Source organism: Rhinoderma darwinii, chromosome 4 (genome assembly GCF_050947455.1).
Source record: "Rhinoderma darwinii isolate aRhiDar2 chromosome 4, aRhiDar2.hap1, whole genome shotgun sequence".
Classification (NCBI taxonomy): domain Eukaryota; kingdom Metazoa; phylum Chordata; class Amphibia; order Anura; family Rhinodermatidae; genus Rhinoderma; species Rhinoderma darwinii.
This window is the reverse complement of record NC_134690.1, coordinates 373,267,913-373,283,482: the sequence shown is the minus strand read 5'-3', so window position 1 is coordinate 373,283,482 and position 15,570 is coordinate 373,267,913. Positions and strand designations below refer to the sequence as shown.

The 15,570-nt window shown below is 42.6% G+C and overlaps 1 pseudogene; it reads right to left on the bottom strand.

The window, feature by feature from the left end:
* Positions 1-3,195: 3,195 nt before the first annotated feature.
* On the bottom strand, positions 3,196-12,115 carry LOC142760565 (uncharacterized; annotated as a pseudogene).
* Positions 12,116-15,570: the final 3,455 nt, after the last annotated feature.

Genomic DNA, 15,570 nt, shown 5'->3' with positions numbered 1-15,570 from the left:
GACAAAATAGGATTAAAAGGTAAAGATAAGATTAAAGGAGGAATTGCTGGGATATTTTTTTTAGTGCATTTTCTATCTTTAGTGTTCCTTTAAATAGCTTCTGTACTAACCTGACTTCTGGTCATGTCCACCAAAAATAAAGAGGGTCTCCCAGGATCCAGTTCTATGGAGGTGATGAAGAAAAACAGCGAAAACGGAAACCGCGGCAAAAAAACGGACGAAATTGCCTCCCATTGATTTCAATGGAAGGTGGAGGTGGTTTTTTCCCACGTGGGAAAAAAAAGCGGACTTGCCCTATCTTAAAAGTGTTTTCCACCTCAAAAACCCAATTGAAATCAACGAACGGCCGAAGCGCTCTTTGATGCGTTTTTTTACGCGTTTTATGGCAAACACCAGTCACGTTTTTTGCCTTTGCCTGTTGAAGAAAAGCACGTCAAAGAACGCCTATGGTGCAAAACCAGTTAAAAAAAACCGGGGCTGGTTTTTCCAGGCAGAATTTTCTGCCTGCAAAAAACTCTGTGTGAACAGGGCCTTAGGGAAACAGGTGAGTAGTTTTCTTTCATATCCCACCAATGATTAATTTCCCCCCACAAAGGCCCAGGAAGACTGGAGAGTCACTATAATGCCACATGATCCCATGCCTTGATTGGGGATCAAAACTGTGTGTGTACATGACTGGTGCCATGTTTTATCCTTATTTAGTTAGCCCATGGATGCATTACACAGGATTAGTCTGTGGGTTATACCTTTTTACTGTGAAGAGCTGTGAGCAGAACTTCTAATAGATGTATATTATAAGAATGTATGATTTCCTATTATATACATAAGCAAATAAAAAACAAAACAAAGTAAAAGCTGAAAAACTCTTTAATGTTCACTATAATTTCAATATTATTTTTCAGTCGCTGCCTCACCAGGCGGGCCGAGGTCATGGAACCGCCGTACAGGAGATAGGTACAGGCCCCAGTGGTAGGACCCGCATCTATCAGACATTTTTGGCATATCCTGTCTATTTGCCCAAAATTAGTAAAATGGGAATAACTCTTTAAGTCAGTGGTTCTCAACCGGGGTGCCGTGAGAACCGTCCAGGGGTGCCGCGACACTCCGCTCACCTACTGCCCTGAAAAAGAAAAATACCTTTCTTTGTAGCAGATGTGACGAACGCAAGACTGCTACACGTTCCACACCCGACTGTTAATAACTATGCTTGTAGCAGACGTGACGCACGCTCGTCTGCTACAAGTGAGAGTGGGGGCTGCGGGTCATTTTGCTGTGAGTGGGGGCTGATGGTAGAATTTGCTGTGAGTGGGGGGCTGATGTTCATTTTACTGTGAGTGGGGGCTGATGGTCATTTTACTGTGAGTGGGGAGCTGATGGTCTTTGAGTGGTTTCCACCTTTGATCTCCCATTGAAATTAATAGGAGCAGAAACAAACTGCTGCGATTGTTTGGGGTGCTTTTTTGCCTGTGTTTTGTTCATTAGCTTCAATGGCATAAAAGAAATGCAGGCAAAAAAACACTGCAAAAAAAAAAACATCAACCAACGTTGTCAATTCAAAATCTGCATCAAAATTCCAGAAACGCTGTGTGAACATACCCTAAGAGTTTAGTGCTTGTTTTTAGCCGTTTTTTGTATTTTTGTAAACAATTTTTGGTAGGGGTGCCCTGAGGAAACATTTTTTTTCAAGGGTTGACTCGAGCCTGAAAAGGTTGGGAAACTGCTTTAAGTGATAAACCTCTGGATGCATGCAGCCACCACTAGAGGGAGCTAACTACATATGGCTTTACACAACTACTATCGAAATGAGTTACAAAAATCTCTATGCAGTGAGCTCCCCCCTAGAAACACATGCTAGCAAACGCTACAATGGTGTAAGGGAAAGCAGTGGGGGACTTCCTCTTACCACGCGCCCCATGGCAGATGCAGGGTCTGCCTCTATGGACGATATACTACTTAATTTGATCATAATATCATATTACTAAACTCCTATCATGGTGAAAGAGGGAGACATGAGTAAGAAATATAGAATGGTATATCTTACCATATTGAGAGCAGGTTAAGTCAGTTAGGAGTTAATTTTCTAAACCTTCTTCAGGCTTTGGAGCTTTTGCAGGTGCTGTTTTTAAACAAAGGTGTTGGTCTAACTGGAGGGGATGTCGTGTTTATTACTAATTCCATAACCACTGATGCTTGATGGTTTTTTTTGGGTTCTTGATAATCACTTTCCCATTTGGGAAGTTATTTTTTTAATGTAAAGGGATACAGCCATCAATAACCAATGTGTTGACTTGGTGGGCTAGCAGTTTTAACTGTCTGAACTCCAAAGCACATTTGAGTATCCATGAATATAATCCGAGCCATAATCCAAGTCAGCAATCTGAATCTTTATTCGACGTCCAGTCCAAATCTACAATCCAAATTTAAACCCCCACGACGTATACCTCTGACGAAAGGCACAAACGTATCCCACTACATGGCATATAGTGGTATACGTCGCTCGGGGACCCTGAGATAGATTTGGGCCTTTCAACGGAGGTATACGTCTGGGGTATTCCTGACGTTTACCTCCAACAGAAGGCCTAAACGTGATGTGAATGGGGCCCCTTGCGTTCATGTGCTTAATGACACGCCGACAGGAATGGCAGATGAATGGCAGATGAAGCAAGCCCTCAGTCACGTGGGACTGCACGTGTTCAATATTACGAAAACTACAGGACTTCCGGCACCACGTGACTGGGCTTGGACTACATGATTCAGGACAGAGTTAAAAATGAAAGTACATTAGTAAGTGACCTATTTTCACATAATAATATAAATCCCAAGTAATGTTTGGTCCCCAGATAACCCTTTAACTCTGCACTGTAAGTACAGAATCTAAGTCCATGTCCAAGTAAATCCACAATGCAAATAAACTCACATGTGCGGAATCCACGTCATTAAGTAAATAGTCTATTTTCTGCACAGTAGGAGGGTCTACTTCAGAAGAGATTGATCAGGAAACTTTTAACGGTTGTTCTGGCATTCCCTTATCTCGGAGTCCTCCAGCAAGTTATGTTGGGGGTTTATATGCTGCTTATCTCTAGTGAAGCAATGAGAGGACCTTGTATTTTGGTTAGAGAGGAGTCATACTGGCAGCGCACTGGTGGGAGATGGCGCTGTAACCTCGTCTGTGTAATGCTTGGCAGGTGGTATAATCTAGTATGTGGAGGAGACTGGCCTGGGTCCTACACAACAGCTCATGTCACTAAGGGAGACTTTCAGGTTCTGGGCAGGATACCATGCTGCTGTCTTCCCGTCATAATATTCCACACTGTAGGTGTCGGTGAAACCAATATTGCCCCCCACAACATAAAGGCAATCATCCAGAGTTGCAATGCCAAGGTTTCTACGTCGCTTGGACATATATGAGACTCTGCGCCAAGTGTTAATACTGGGGCTATAAGCCTCAACACTGCTCAGACATCTACGACCATCAAATCCACCAGCCACATACACTCTCACTCTCCCACTGTAGGCAATTGCTCCATTGCTACTCCGTCGGTTTTTCATTGGGACAGTGTAACTCCAGTGGTTGGTTTCAGGTCTGTAGACTTCTGTAGTACACAGGAATTCATGGCCGCTGTATCCTCCACATATATAGATCTTTCCGTCCAGGGTGGTAGCACTAGCGTCACTTCTCTGTATATTCATAGGAGCGATTATACTCCACTTGTTGGTCTCAGGATCGTAACGCTCAGCAGTGTTTACATGACCATTGCCGTCAAAGCCCCATATAGCATAGATGTAGTTCTCAAGTACAGTGACGCTGACACGTCCTCTCCTGGAAAACATGGGGGTCATTTCTTGCCAAGTGTTCTTCATTGGATCATATCATTTCATGTTGTTCAGGAACTCTTCACCATCATATCCCCCAATAACGTACACATAGCCATTGAGGTACGCTACTCCATGATGAGCTATGGGACTTACCACCACAGATGTTACATTGAACCACTGCTTTACCCGGGGGTTATAAGAGTCAATGTCACTAGTAAGCCGAGCTCCTGTCTTGCCACCGATCAGAAATAAAGTGGCAAGTGGAAGACGTGGTCTGGTTATGGGGCTGGTGAAATTAACCCTTGAGTCTTTGATCTTGAGGCCATACATTACATTGAGGGCATTTGTGATAATATTCTTGCATTCATCATTATCTTTCACATAGTCATTCTCATACTTGCCAACTGTCCCGAATTTTCCGGGACTGTCCTGAATTTACAGAGACAGTCCTGGCAAATTACTGGACACAGATACAATTGAATACTATCGCAGAGCAGGAAACTATCCGCTTCCATTCACTGCTCCTGGAGCGTAATCCCCGGCCAAAGCATTGCCGACGCCCTGGCCAGGGATTCCTCTACAGGAGATGCCACTGACTTCACTTCTCTTATATGGACAGTGAAGTCAGGGCTCTCTCTATGAGCGGAATTCCTTGCCAAGGCGTCAGCAACGTGGACGACAGTAGGTCCAGTAGGACACGACTCCAATCACTACACAGGCTCATCAACAAAACACAGCAAGGGAAACAAGATACAGGTAGCAGGTCACGGGAACACAGGGAACAGGATACAGCTAAGGAACCATTTGCAAGATTAACATGGGAATTACAAACAACGCTCAGGCAAGGAATGAAAGGACAGGGCCCTTTTAAATAGTTCAAGTTGATCTGGAGCATAATTAATTAATTAATTACATATGCACGCGCTGGCCCTTTGAGGCCAGGAACCAGCGCATATGCCCTCTAGTGGACACTACGGGACAGAGTGACCGCATGTGCTGACATCTCCGGGGAGGGAGACGTCGGCGGGAAGAGGAAAATCTGTGGGCGGCAGGTAAGTGGAGGTTGCGGTTCGTGACCGCAGCCGTAACACATTACTGTACCCAATGGTTTATTATATTTTATAGCATTCTTTATTACTTTTATTAATTTGTTAAATACATATGTTTGATTTTTATGAAATATGTGGTGAGAACTTGAGATTTGAGATTTTCAGATAGCTCTCTCATGTGTCTGCATCCATAACAGTATTAACCAGTATAAAACACAAGAATTTATGACGTACTCATCTGACAAGTTCAGGGAGAGAAGCGTTATGATATATCCTTTTAGGGTAATTTAAAATAAATATGGTGACACCTTAGGAAGCTTTAAACATTTAATGACTATAGGTTATGCTAAAATTATGCCTTCTACTGCGTGGTATAACAAAAATTACATATATAGTGAGTCAGTCAACAAAAGTAAACTGAGTATTGTATAAAAACCTTCCGGCATGCTGAAATGAAAGATGGCAGACCTGCTATTGGCACCTATAATAAAATTTCACGGCACTTAAAACGTCAGATGATGCTCAATTAGAACTCCTTATTAGTATTAAAGCCATGGCAATATACACGTTTTTCCATCTGCCAGGGAATCGGACATAAACATAGCTTCACGCCACCACAAAATACCATTGAGGAAGATCATGGAGGATCGAATCGTCTGGTAGTATCCATTTAGCATGACTAACAATGTATAGAGAAACTTGCACATAACTTTGGCTTTAATACTAATAAAGAGTTCCAATGAAGCATCATCTGACTTTGAGTGCCGTGAAATTTTGTTATTAAATTATGGGGATTTAGAGAGTTTTTCACAGGCAACGATCATTCACAGAGTGGCAGACACATACAAAAAAGATTGGCCCCAATCCATATTATCTGTAAGGAGACCCATTTTAACCCATATATGCCATGCAAAATATAAGAAATGACTCCTTACGAAGATAAAACCACTTATACTTCAACTGATCTGAATCGTCTGTATGTGGGCTTAAGACTAATTTTCTGGTTTACATGCAGGCATACTTTTAAATAAATGGTTATCTACACTGACAGTATCTCCTTAAGAAAAAGCTAAGATAATAAGCCCAACTCATATCATATACAGTAGTAAGACCTGGATCAAGGCATACTGACTATTCAGGTATTAGGGCTAAATATATACATAAATGTCTAGAAAAGGTTAAATGTCCCTTAGTCAATTACAATGCTATCTACCCAAAGCAGGTGTACTATGCAGGGTTATCCCCGTCTCTAAATTCTGGGCAGTCTGTAAGAATAGGAGTTTATTCTAGTGTCCACTTTAAAAAAATGTGTTTGTGAAAATCTTTTACGCTGAAGGAGATTGTACAGGTTATTGTGATTGTAATTATTATCATTTTATAGTATATAGTAAATGATGGTAATAAGTTCATGTCACTACTCTTAACTATATTTTGACTGTAGTATTTGGTAAGGAGCCTATTTCCTTCAATGCTAGAGGGCCCAGATAACTCTCAATTTTCCCCTCAACCTGAATAACATATGGTTGTCACCCGAAAGTTCTTGAGATATTTCGTCAGCCTCATCAGGACCATTTTTTAATCCAAAAATGTCTGTTTTCTAACAAAAGCAAAGACAACCAATGTTGAAGCCATTATCATTATTTTATAGAACGGTTTTAGGTCTCAATTTAATCCCCCTTTACAATCAGGTTGCATGCTTGAGCAAGTGATCTGAGACATTAGGGCTATTGTACACCCTGAGCATATGACTATTTTCTCCCAAAAATAATTGGTTGCCTTGAAGTGGCTTAAAGCGTTCCTCCAGTCCAAAAAATATTTGAGTATACTTTGGAAATGTATAGTCAACTAATCTGCTGCCTCACTCCTGATTGATCTGGCCTTCATTCCTGGGTTCGGGTCCCCCGAGTCTCAGACTTAGCTATGGAAGGCTTCTTCGGACATGCCCCACCTCCTCCACTGCCCTGCGATGGACGAGCACTGATGAAGTCGGCCTGTGTCAGCGCTGTGTCTAGTAGCGCCAACGTTATCAGTGCTTGTCCATCGGAGGACATTGGAGGGGATGGGGAAGTGTCACAGACTTTCAAAGAAGTGCTCAATAGCGAAGTCTGAAACTACAGAGGCCATTTTAGAGAGTCGTTAACACAGGAACGGAAGCCATATTAAGGACCAAGGTCTTCAGATGCCGGAATGTCCACAGCAAAATTTTACTTTTTGGAATGACACAATCACATATGATAAATTGGTGGGGGATCCCAATTGCTCTTATTTAAGTAAAATGTAATCCATTCTGCTTCACAATGTCAAATGTTGAGTTATTTGAAAAAAAAAAATAGATGGAAAACTTCTTCCGTCGATCTAGTTCCGCCCGTCCATACTGGTATTTTATACCGAAAATACACAAGTCCTCATTGGAACGCCCAGGATGCCCCATTGTCTCCGGAATCAATTTGGTGACCGAGCCATTGTTTTGGTACCTGGATTGGTTCCTGAGATCCCTTCTTGACAGCACTCCTTTCCACTTAGTTGATATGAATGATCTGTTACGATTGATAAATTCAGTAGTGTGGCAGGTTGGTTACAAGTTAGCAATAATTGATGTTGAAAACTTGTATAAATCTATCCCGCAAAATTTGGGTGTACTTGGGACTTTTCATTTTGTTTGTTCTAAAATGTATTGGTCTATAGGAGCACCTTCCCATTGAAACCACCTATATGCCAAAGTTACTGGCGGTCATTAAGGGGTTACTGTGTATCTTAGAGGAGTTCTCTGGTTTAGATAATACCTACTTGTAAGGGTCCATTGACAACAAGCAGATCCAAAGTGTCCCCTTGCTGGGACCCCCAGAGATCAGCTGTTATCTGTGGGAAAACCTGTTAGTAAGTGTTCAATTTTCCTGCATCACCACCACAGGGGAAATTAAGAATTACATGGTGTGTATTCATATCAATGAGCAGGACAGGTCAGGTTCTTCAGAGCGAGAAATGCTCTTTGCAACTTGCTCTCCACTCTGGCCAAGAGATGAGGATCCTGAACAGAGGAGCCCGCTCTATTAATTCAGAATTCCCTCATAGGGTAAATAAAAATGGATTTTCTAAACTGTACAACACCTTTAAACCAAAAAGAGTAACTTTTATGTGCTTATTAATCTTTATGCGCAGTAGCTATTCTAATTAATGCAAGCAGAGCCATGCTTGACTGAATCTATGCCTGTAGGCATGTGAAATATGATCTAGTATCAGCAACCAAATGTTTATTTCTCCATTAGTGATATCAGATATCAGACAGACCAGATCTTTTACCCTTATGTATAATCTATGAGGTTACAATGTGTTTTTGTGACATTAGTGACCTCATTTGCTTCCTAAATGCAAACATAAGCCACTTTCTAAATAGTCTTCAATAAAAATCCTAATATTTTGCTGCTGTAGAGTCTGTGTAACTCCTTCAGGTTCAGCAGGTTGTCTTGCAAATTCTGACATAAATTTGACCGCACACTGCTCCTTTTTGGAGGCTGGGATCATCTTTCTCTCCCTTCCCTTAGTTTTAGAATTAGCAGCAGGGAGGGGAAGGAGATTGTACGCTGCAGATCAGAGTATGGAGAGGGAAGAAAACATCAAAGTGTTCAGGGATGGCAAACCACACAGGCTGAACTGTAATAGAGTGTAGGTAGGGAGGAAAGCAGGAAAGCACAGGAGAAGGAAGGGGGAATCACACACTGTCAGTGTTGGGAGAAAGCATTACAGAAATGAAGCTGTGCTGATACATGAGAGCTAGAGAAAGCAGCAGCTTCCTGGACTCACAGACCTCACATCCAGCATGTATTACTAGGAGGGACACAGCCACATGAGAAAAGTCTTAAACTAGGAGTAGGTTGCAAACTGCATATTAGGGGGTCTGAAGGAATGAAGATGGCAGCCTGAAACTTGGTGTAACTTTTTTAACTCCAGGCAACCACTAACATATGAAAAAATCATTTAGTCAGGATTCTACAAACCACTGCCTCTTATTTGTGTACCGAACTTGGATTGATTCTTGACCATGTCACTGCCTTCTGCTACAAACTGTTGCTGCTTATCTGTGTACTGAACCTGGACTGTTACTTCACTACTCTTGTTATTATCGCACTCCTTCCAGAAGTGTCCATAGCCTTTACGATTATGGAGTCGATCTTACAGCTTATGATTGACATACAAGTTATCCACTGCTGTAAGATGTCTGGTAACACAAGACACTTTTGTAAATACAGAGTTTAATGTTTCCATGGTAACCAAATATGTGTGAGAATTTGTGAAATCCTGTTCTATTTTATTAAAAGCTGGCTTGTAAATGGCATTGCTGTGACACAGAAAAGTCAGGACCTTTCTTTTCTTCCCCTTCCCTTTCTTTAAATTTGTGATTGACAATGAAAAAACATTTATATACTTTCAGCACAATGCAAAATGCATTACGGTGTGAAAGTACATCGACTGATTTTCTGACATGATTTGTCCTTCTGTTCAGCTTCCACTTTAAAAGGTTCCATTATCTTTAGCTTATTTTTAAAGGGGATCTTATAAATGCTTCATAGAGGACAGTGCAACGTGACTGTATACATAGCTGTGAGTGTATAAACTGTAAATGACAGGTAACCCAACACATTAAAGACTGGCATATGGGGCGATTTAGGGAAGACAACAGGGGCAATTGCACCCCTTAACCACTTTGGCAATTGTTTAATTGACGGATATCTCTTAAATGTATTCAATAGATAGTGGGCGATTCCCATAATACTTATCTTTCTCACTCCCGGGTTCGTCTTCAGCTCCAAGTGCTGTTTCTTTGTGTCCTGACAACGACCAACATCAGGACATAGTGTGCGACTGCACATACAACTTCCTGATGCTGAACGGCATCAGGACGTAGTGTGCGGCAAGCGCCTCCTGGAGCTGAAGAGCGGGGAGCCAGGAGCGGAAGTGAGTATACAGTAAGCGTCTGATCTGGGTTCAAATTTATTTTTTCTCATCTGGGGTCTGATAAATTTCGGAGGTCTGATCTAGGGTCTGATTAAGTTAGGGGGTCTGATTAATTTATGGGTCTGGGGATGCCTACAGAAGTGAGGAGCAAACTCTACAGAGGTCAGGAGTAGTTAGGTTTTCAGGGTGGTTTGGGCCGAATAAAGAAGAAAAGGAAAGATAACAACTCCAACCATAGGAAATGTCACCTGTGAGTCACTGGATTAACTCTCCTGACATTTCTGTTATAGTAAATCCTTGTATTACCCATGAAATAAAATTTCTGAAGCATCTTTACTTTAAACTCTGTGTGGTGACGTTTCTATGTTGTTCCTCCTGAAAATGTGTGAATAAGGCCTGGCCTACATGGAGACTTTTCATAACGCAACTATTTAATTATTGAACTATAGAGCTGCAGGTGTCTTGTGGACTGCAGCTATCACTAGATTAAAATTAATCCATAGTGCTACAGAAAGTCTCCGTGTAACCGAGGCTTAAATGACCTAACTGTGCATCACCTGTAAAGGATCTGCCAGGCACAGCTTCGGGGTTAACTCCCAGAACTAATCAGTCAGCACCTGAGAATACATCCCTGAGACTGACTCCTGCTTCCACCATTCAGGCTGGCAGGCTTAGGAGTGGGAGAGCCTATCTTAACCTGGTCAGACTCAGCTAGCTCCCGCCCTCGGTCTATTTAAGCCTGCCCTTCCTGTCCCTCGGTGCTTGTGATTCTTTCCTTGTGGTTTCCTGGCCCAGCTACAGCTCCTGCTATTTTTGATCCTGCTCCATACAGACCCTAGCTTACCGACTACTCTTCTGCTTTTCGTTTTGTACCTCGCACACTCCTGGCTTGACTCGGCTCGTTCACCACTCTGGTTGCTCACGGTGTTGCCGTGGGCAACGGCCCCTTTTCCTTGCTTGTGTTCCTTTGTATGTTTGTCGTGTTTGTCGTGCACTTACTGAGTGCAGGGACCGCCGCCCAGTTGTACCCCGTCGCCTAGGGCGGGTCGTTGCAAGTAGGCAGGGACAGAGTGGCGGGTAGATTAGGGCTCACTTGTCCGTCTCCCTACCCCCTGCCATTACATCACCCTTTTCAAATCCCTGTACAGTCTGATACTGTCAGTGGTGATTGGGCAGTGTCAGTGTGTAGGGACACAGCCCTTTGACAAGGAGAATGGTAACACCAAGTTGTCAATTCATTCATAAATTTTTAGGAGGAAAAACAGAAGAATAGAACATGTCAGGAGAAGTGATAGGTCCTCTTTAACTGTTATGTATTCTGCCTGCAACTGCATCTGATCAGTGCTGTATTCTATTGTATGGTCTAAACCCGGATAATCTGTAGAACGCCTGTGTAGAACTGGTATCTGACCACTAAATGGTCACTGCATGGCGGTATTACTAATTATATTGGTGTTTGTATAGTAGTAGCATACACTTGGCCCTGACTTAAAAGCTAGTGTAGGTCTTATCCTTGACCGTATTATTCGGTGTTTATATGTTCCACTTTTATTTTCCTATTTGTGTTGATGGTGTGGTTTGGGATTGGCGAGGGAAGTGACTAAAGAAAGCAAAACTTGCCTTTGGACGCGTTGCATGGAGATATTATTCTGTTCAATCCTGGATCTGCCCCTGCCTGACAAGAAGCTATGCTATATTTTCCACAGTCCAACTGAGTTACAGCTCTACAGACTAGGGCCAAGATGTAGGGTAGGTGATCTGGTTTTGCCTCTAGGGAATTGAAGAGGTACTGCTTGGCAGGGCCGGTTTAGGGCAAAGTGTGGCCCTGGGCAAAACTACAAGGGGGGCCCGAAATTGTAAAATAATGTACAAACAAAATAGTTACATTCAGTCAATTTGGTAAATGAAAACAAATATAAATATGATATTGCTGTAACCGTATTGACCCACAGAATAAAGTTAACATGTCATTTTCATAACACGGTGAACACCGTGAAAACAAATCCCCCCCCCCAAAAAAATGTAAGTATTGCTGTGTTTTTTCACATTCCACCGCACAATTTTTTTTTTAGAGTTTTCCTGTACATTATATGGTCATAAAAATCTACAACTCGTCCCGCAAACAACAAGCCCTCATATGGCTATATCGCTGGAAAACGAAAAAAGTTATCGTTTTTGAAAGGTGGAGAAGAAAAAACAAAAGTGAAAATCCGAAAAATGCCTGCGGAAGGAAGGGATTAATCAGGTCCCTTAGTCACACTCACCGGTCTACAGAACACCAACCTCTTCTCTTCCATTACTTTACTCTGGCTGCATAGTATTATTGCAGCAATATATAATCAGAGCACATAATATATGTCACAATAACAGAATTTTTTTTTTTTAAATTCAGACCCCAGACCAGACAACTGAAGCAGCCAGGCCATATAGTATTTAAATTGGTTGTCTGGGCACGGGTAACTGATGACCTATCTACAGGATAGGTCATCGGTATATGATCATGGGGGTCCGACATTCTGACCCCAAACCGATCAGCTGTTCCGGCTGCCTGCCTGCAGATCGCTCCATACACTGCATAGCGGCCGTTCTGCAGAACTGCAAATCTGCTCCTATTCACTTGAATAGGAGCAGTACTGCAGCTCGACCGCTATCCTGTGACCAGAGCCATCTGCTGTGCCCGGAGGCAGTCAGAGCAGCTGATCCCGTGGATAGGTCATCAGTTGTCCGTGCCCGGACAACCACTTTAAGGCCTCGTTCACATCTACGTCGGCTTCCGTTCATGGGATCCATTAGACCTTTCCGTCAGGGGAACCCATGAACGGAAAGCCAAACGGAAACCATAGCTTCCGTTTGCATTACCATTGATTTCAATGGTGATGCTTTAGTTGCAAATGGTTTCCGTTTGTCTCCGTTCCGTAAGGTTTCCGTTTTTTTAGCGGATACAATAACGTAGTTGACTGCGCTATTGTTTCCGGGACGAACTATAGTTTTCATTGCCACCATTTTTTGGTACATATGATTTTTTAATCACTTTTTATTTAATTTTTTTTTAGTGCTAAGGTGACCAAAAAACAGCGACTCTGGTGTTTTAAATTTTTTTTATACGCCGCTCACCGTGCAAGTTAAATAATGGTATATTGTAATAGTTCGGACTTTTACAGACACAGCGATACCAATTTATTAAATTTTTTACATTGTGCTTGGGGAGAAATGTGAAAAGGTTTTTTTATTTTTTTACTTTTAATATATATATATTGTTTTTACACTCCTGAAAATGTATCTAACTTTTTTTTTACAAATTTTATTAGTTCCCCTAGGGGACCTGAACCAGCAATCGTTAGATTCCTGGTACAATACACTGCAATACAAATTGCAGTATATTGTCATTTTTACAGGCCTCTGCTAAGCCCTGTCGGAGGCATTGCTTAGCGGAGGCAGACAAAAGGCAGATCTGGGGGCCTTCATTAGGCCATTGGGCTGCCATAACAAACATCGGCGCCCCCGATTGCGTTGCAGGGGGGGGCGTTGGACTGTCGGCCGTCCCCCTTGGGTTTTCCCATGAAGAACATTTATGACATATCCACAGGACTCGCACCTATCTCTAGAACGGGGCCCTCTAAAACCTGTTCCAGATTTTTGTGCGCTCCCGGCCACTTAATGATTACATGGTCCAGTTACGGAAATAGTGTATCTCACTGAGCTATGCTGTTTCTGTAACTCCCATAGTAGTGAATGGCAGTTACAGAAGCAGCGTAGCATGAGAGCTATGCTGTTTCCGTAACTACTATTCAGTTCTATGAGAGTTACGGAACCTGCGTAGCTCAGCAATTTACGCTGTTTCTGATACTCGACCATCTAATCATTAAGTGGCCGGTAGAGCACAAAAAGCTTAGGGTTTAGGAAGCCCCGTTGTAGAGATAGGTGCGTGTCCCAGAGGTGGGACCCGCATCTATCTGACATTTATGACATATCCTATGGATATTACATAAATTACCTTCATAAGAAAACCCATATAAATGCCACGGTCGCTATTGACCATGGCAGAATTTAACTAGTTAAATGTCCGGAAACATCGCAGTGTATCGAGCGGGCTCAGCGCATGAGCCTGCTCCAAACATCACCCCCCACTGCATAACGTGCCGGGAAAGGGTTAATTAAGAAAGCGGTTAGGGGGTCTAGCGCAGCCGGGGCCTTTGACTGCCGACTATAAAACGCAGGAAGTTTTTAGAAAGATTTATTCTTGCTAAAAACTGCGTCTTATAGTCCAAAAAATATGGTAAATCTGGGGTTTGATTCTGAGCAAGGAGGAGGTACATATAATATGGGTGTATCATACACATATCATACACCCATATGTATTGCATCATTGCTCAGAATCAAACCCCAGATTTAAGTCATTTTGAAAATTTATAAAATAATTTTTTCATTATTCATTTATAAAATAAATAAATCAGACCCTGGAGATAATATTCTATGGCAGTGGGCTGCCTATGTATAAATGTACCTCCTCCGCAGCTGGCTGCTATACTCCCTCTGGGCGCCAGTTTACTGTGTCCTGATGCTGCCCAGTGTACACTACGTCATGACGCTGACAGCATGTAGGAAGACACAGTGCACGTGCCAGCACTCGGAGGAGGCTGAAAAGCAGTAATAGTCAGGTAGAGAGTCTCTACCATATAATCAAAATGGAGGAGCGCTGCGGGATCGCAGATATCGGTGATTATATCGGCGATCCGGCGGAGCACCGCTCCTCCATGTTCATTCTTTGGTAGAGACCCTCTACCTGACCGTTACTGCTTTACAGCGACCCGCCCGCTTGCATTCACAGACGGGCAGCTAAACAGCAATGCTAAAGGAGGGGGCCCCTTTAGGGATGGGGGCCCTAGTCAATTGCCCAGTTTGCCCCCCCTAACGCAGGCCCTGCCGCTTGGGGCTCATTTAGGAGAGCCTATAGGGACACAGTATATGCTGCTTGCTTCTGGGCTTTGTGGTAACAGGTTCACTCATCGTCATGTTTCCGAGAAATGTTTTGACTTTGTTAGGGGGAGAACATAATTCTTTGTCATCTTCATGTATGGGGAAGGGATTCAGCAAGTGGAGCCCCACATCCAATTAATGTTTTTATTATTTAATGGTAGCTATAAATTGGAGCATTGCACTAGTCTCATGACTTTCAGACTATCCAGGGAACGGGGACTGGTCTTGTGCACTTTAAGATGTTTGTATGTCTTTGCTTGCGGGTAGGCTTTGAGGGGAGGGGGTTTGTTCTTAATTATTTTTGTACTGTTATTCAACATTTTCAATAAAAATTTACTGAATTAAAAAAAAAGATGTATCTTAGGTGGAGTAGGAGGCCGTCTGGGCGCCAGTGATAGCGGAGTGCAATTTTTTGGATTAAAAAAAAACAACTAATATAGGTGAAGGATGGAGGTGAGGGTTGGAGATCAGAGAAGAGCTGCAAGATCCAGCAGTTACTATTACAAATACCTGGTAGGGTGAGAACTGCACATGTGTTGAGAGGCTGGATGGAAATGGTGATTATGTATTATAAATAAGAACACTATGGATGGTGGGGAAGGGGGACAACAGGATGTAATGAAATGAATGAGCCAACCAGCCAACAGCTATCATAACTTTAATGATAAATACTGGGGGGGCATATTCTGAAAGCCTTGCCTTGGGCACCAATACAGCTTTTCTCGCCCCTGCTACAGACTGTTATTGTGCAGTTTCATAGTCCAGCTGGTTTAAG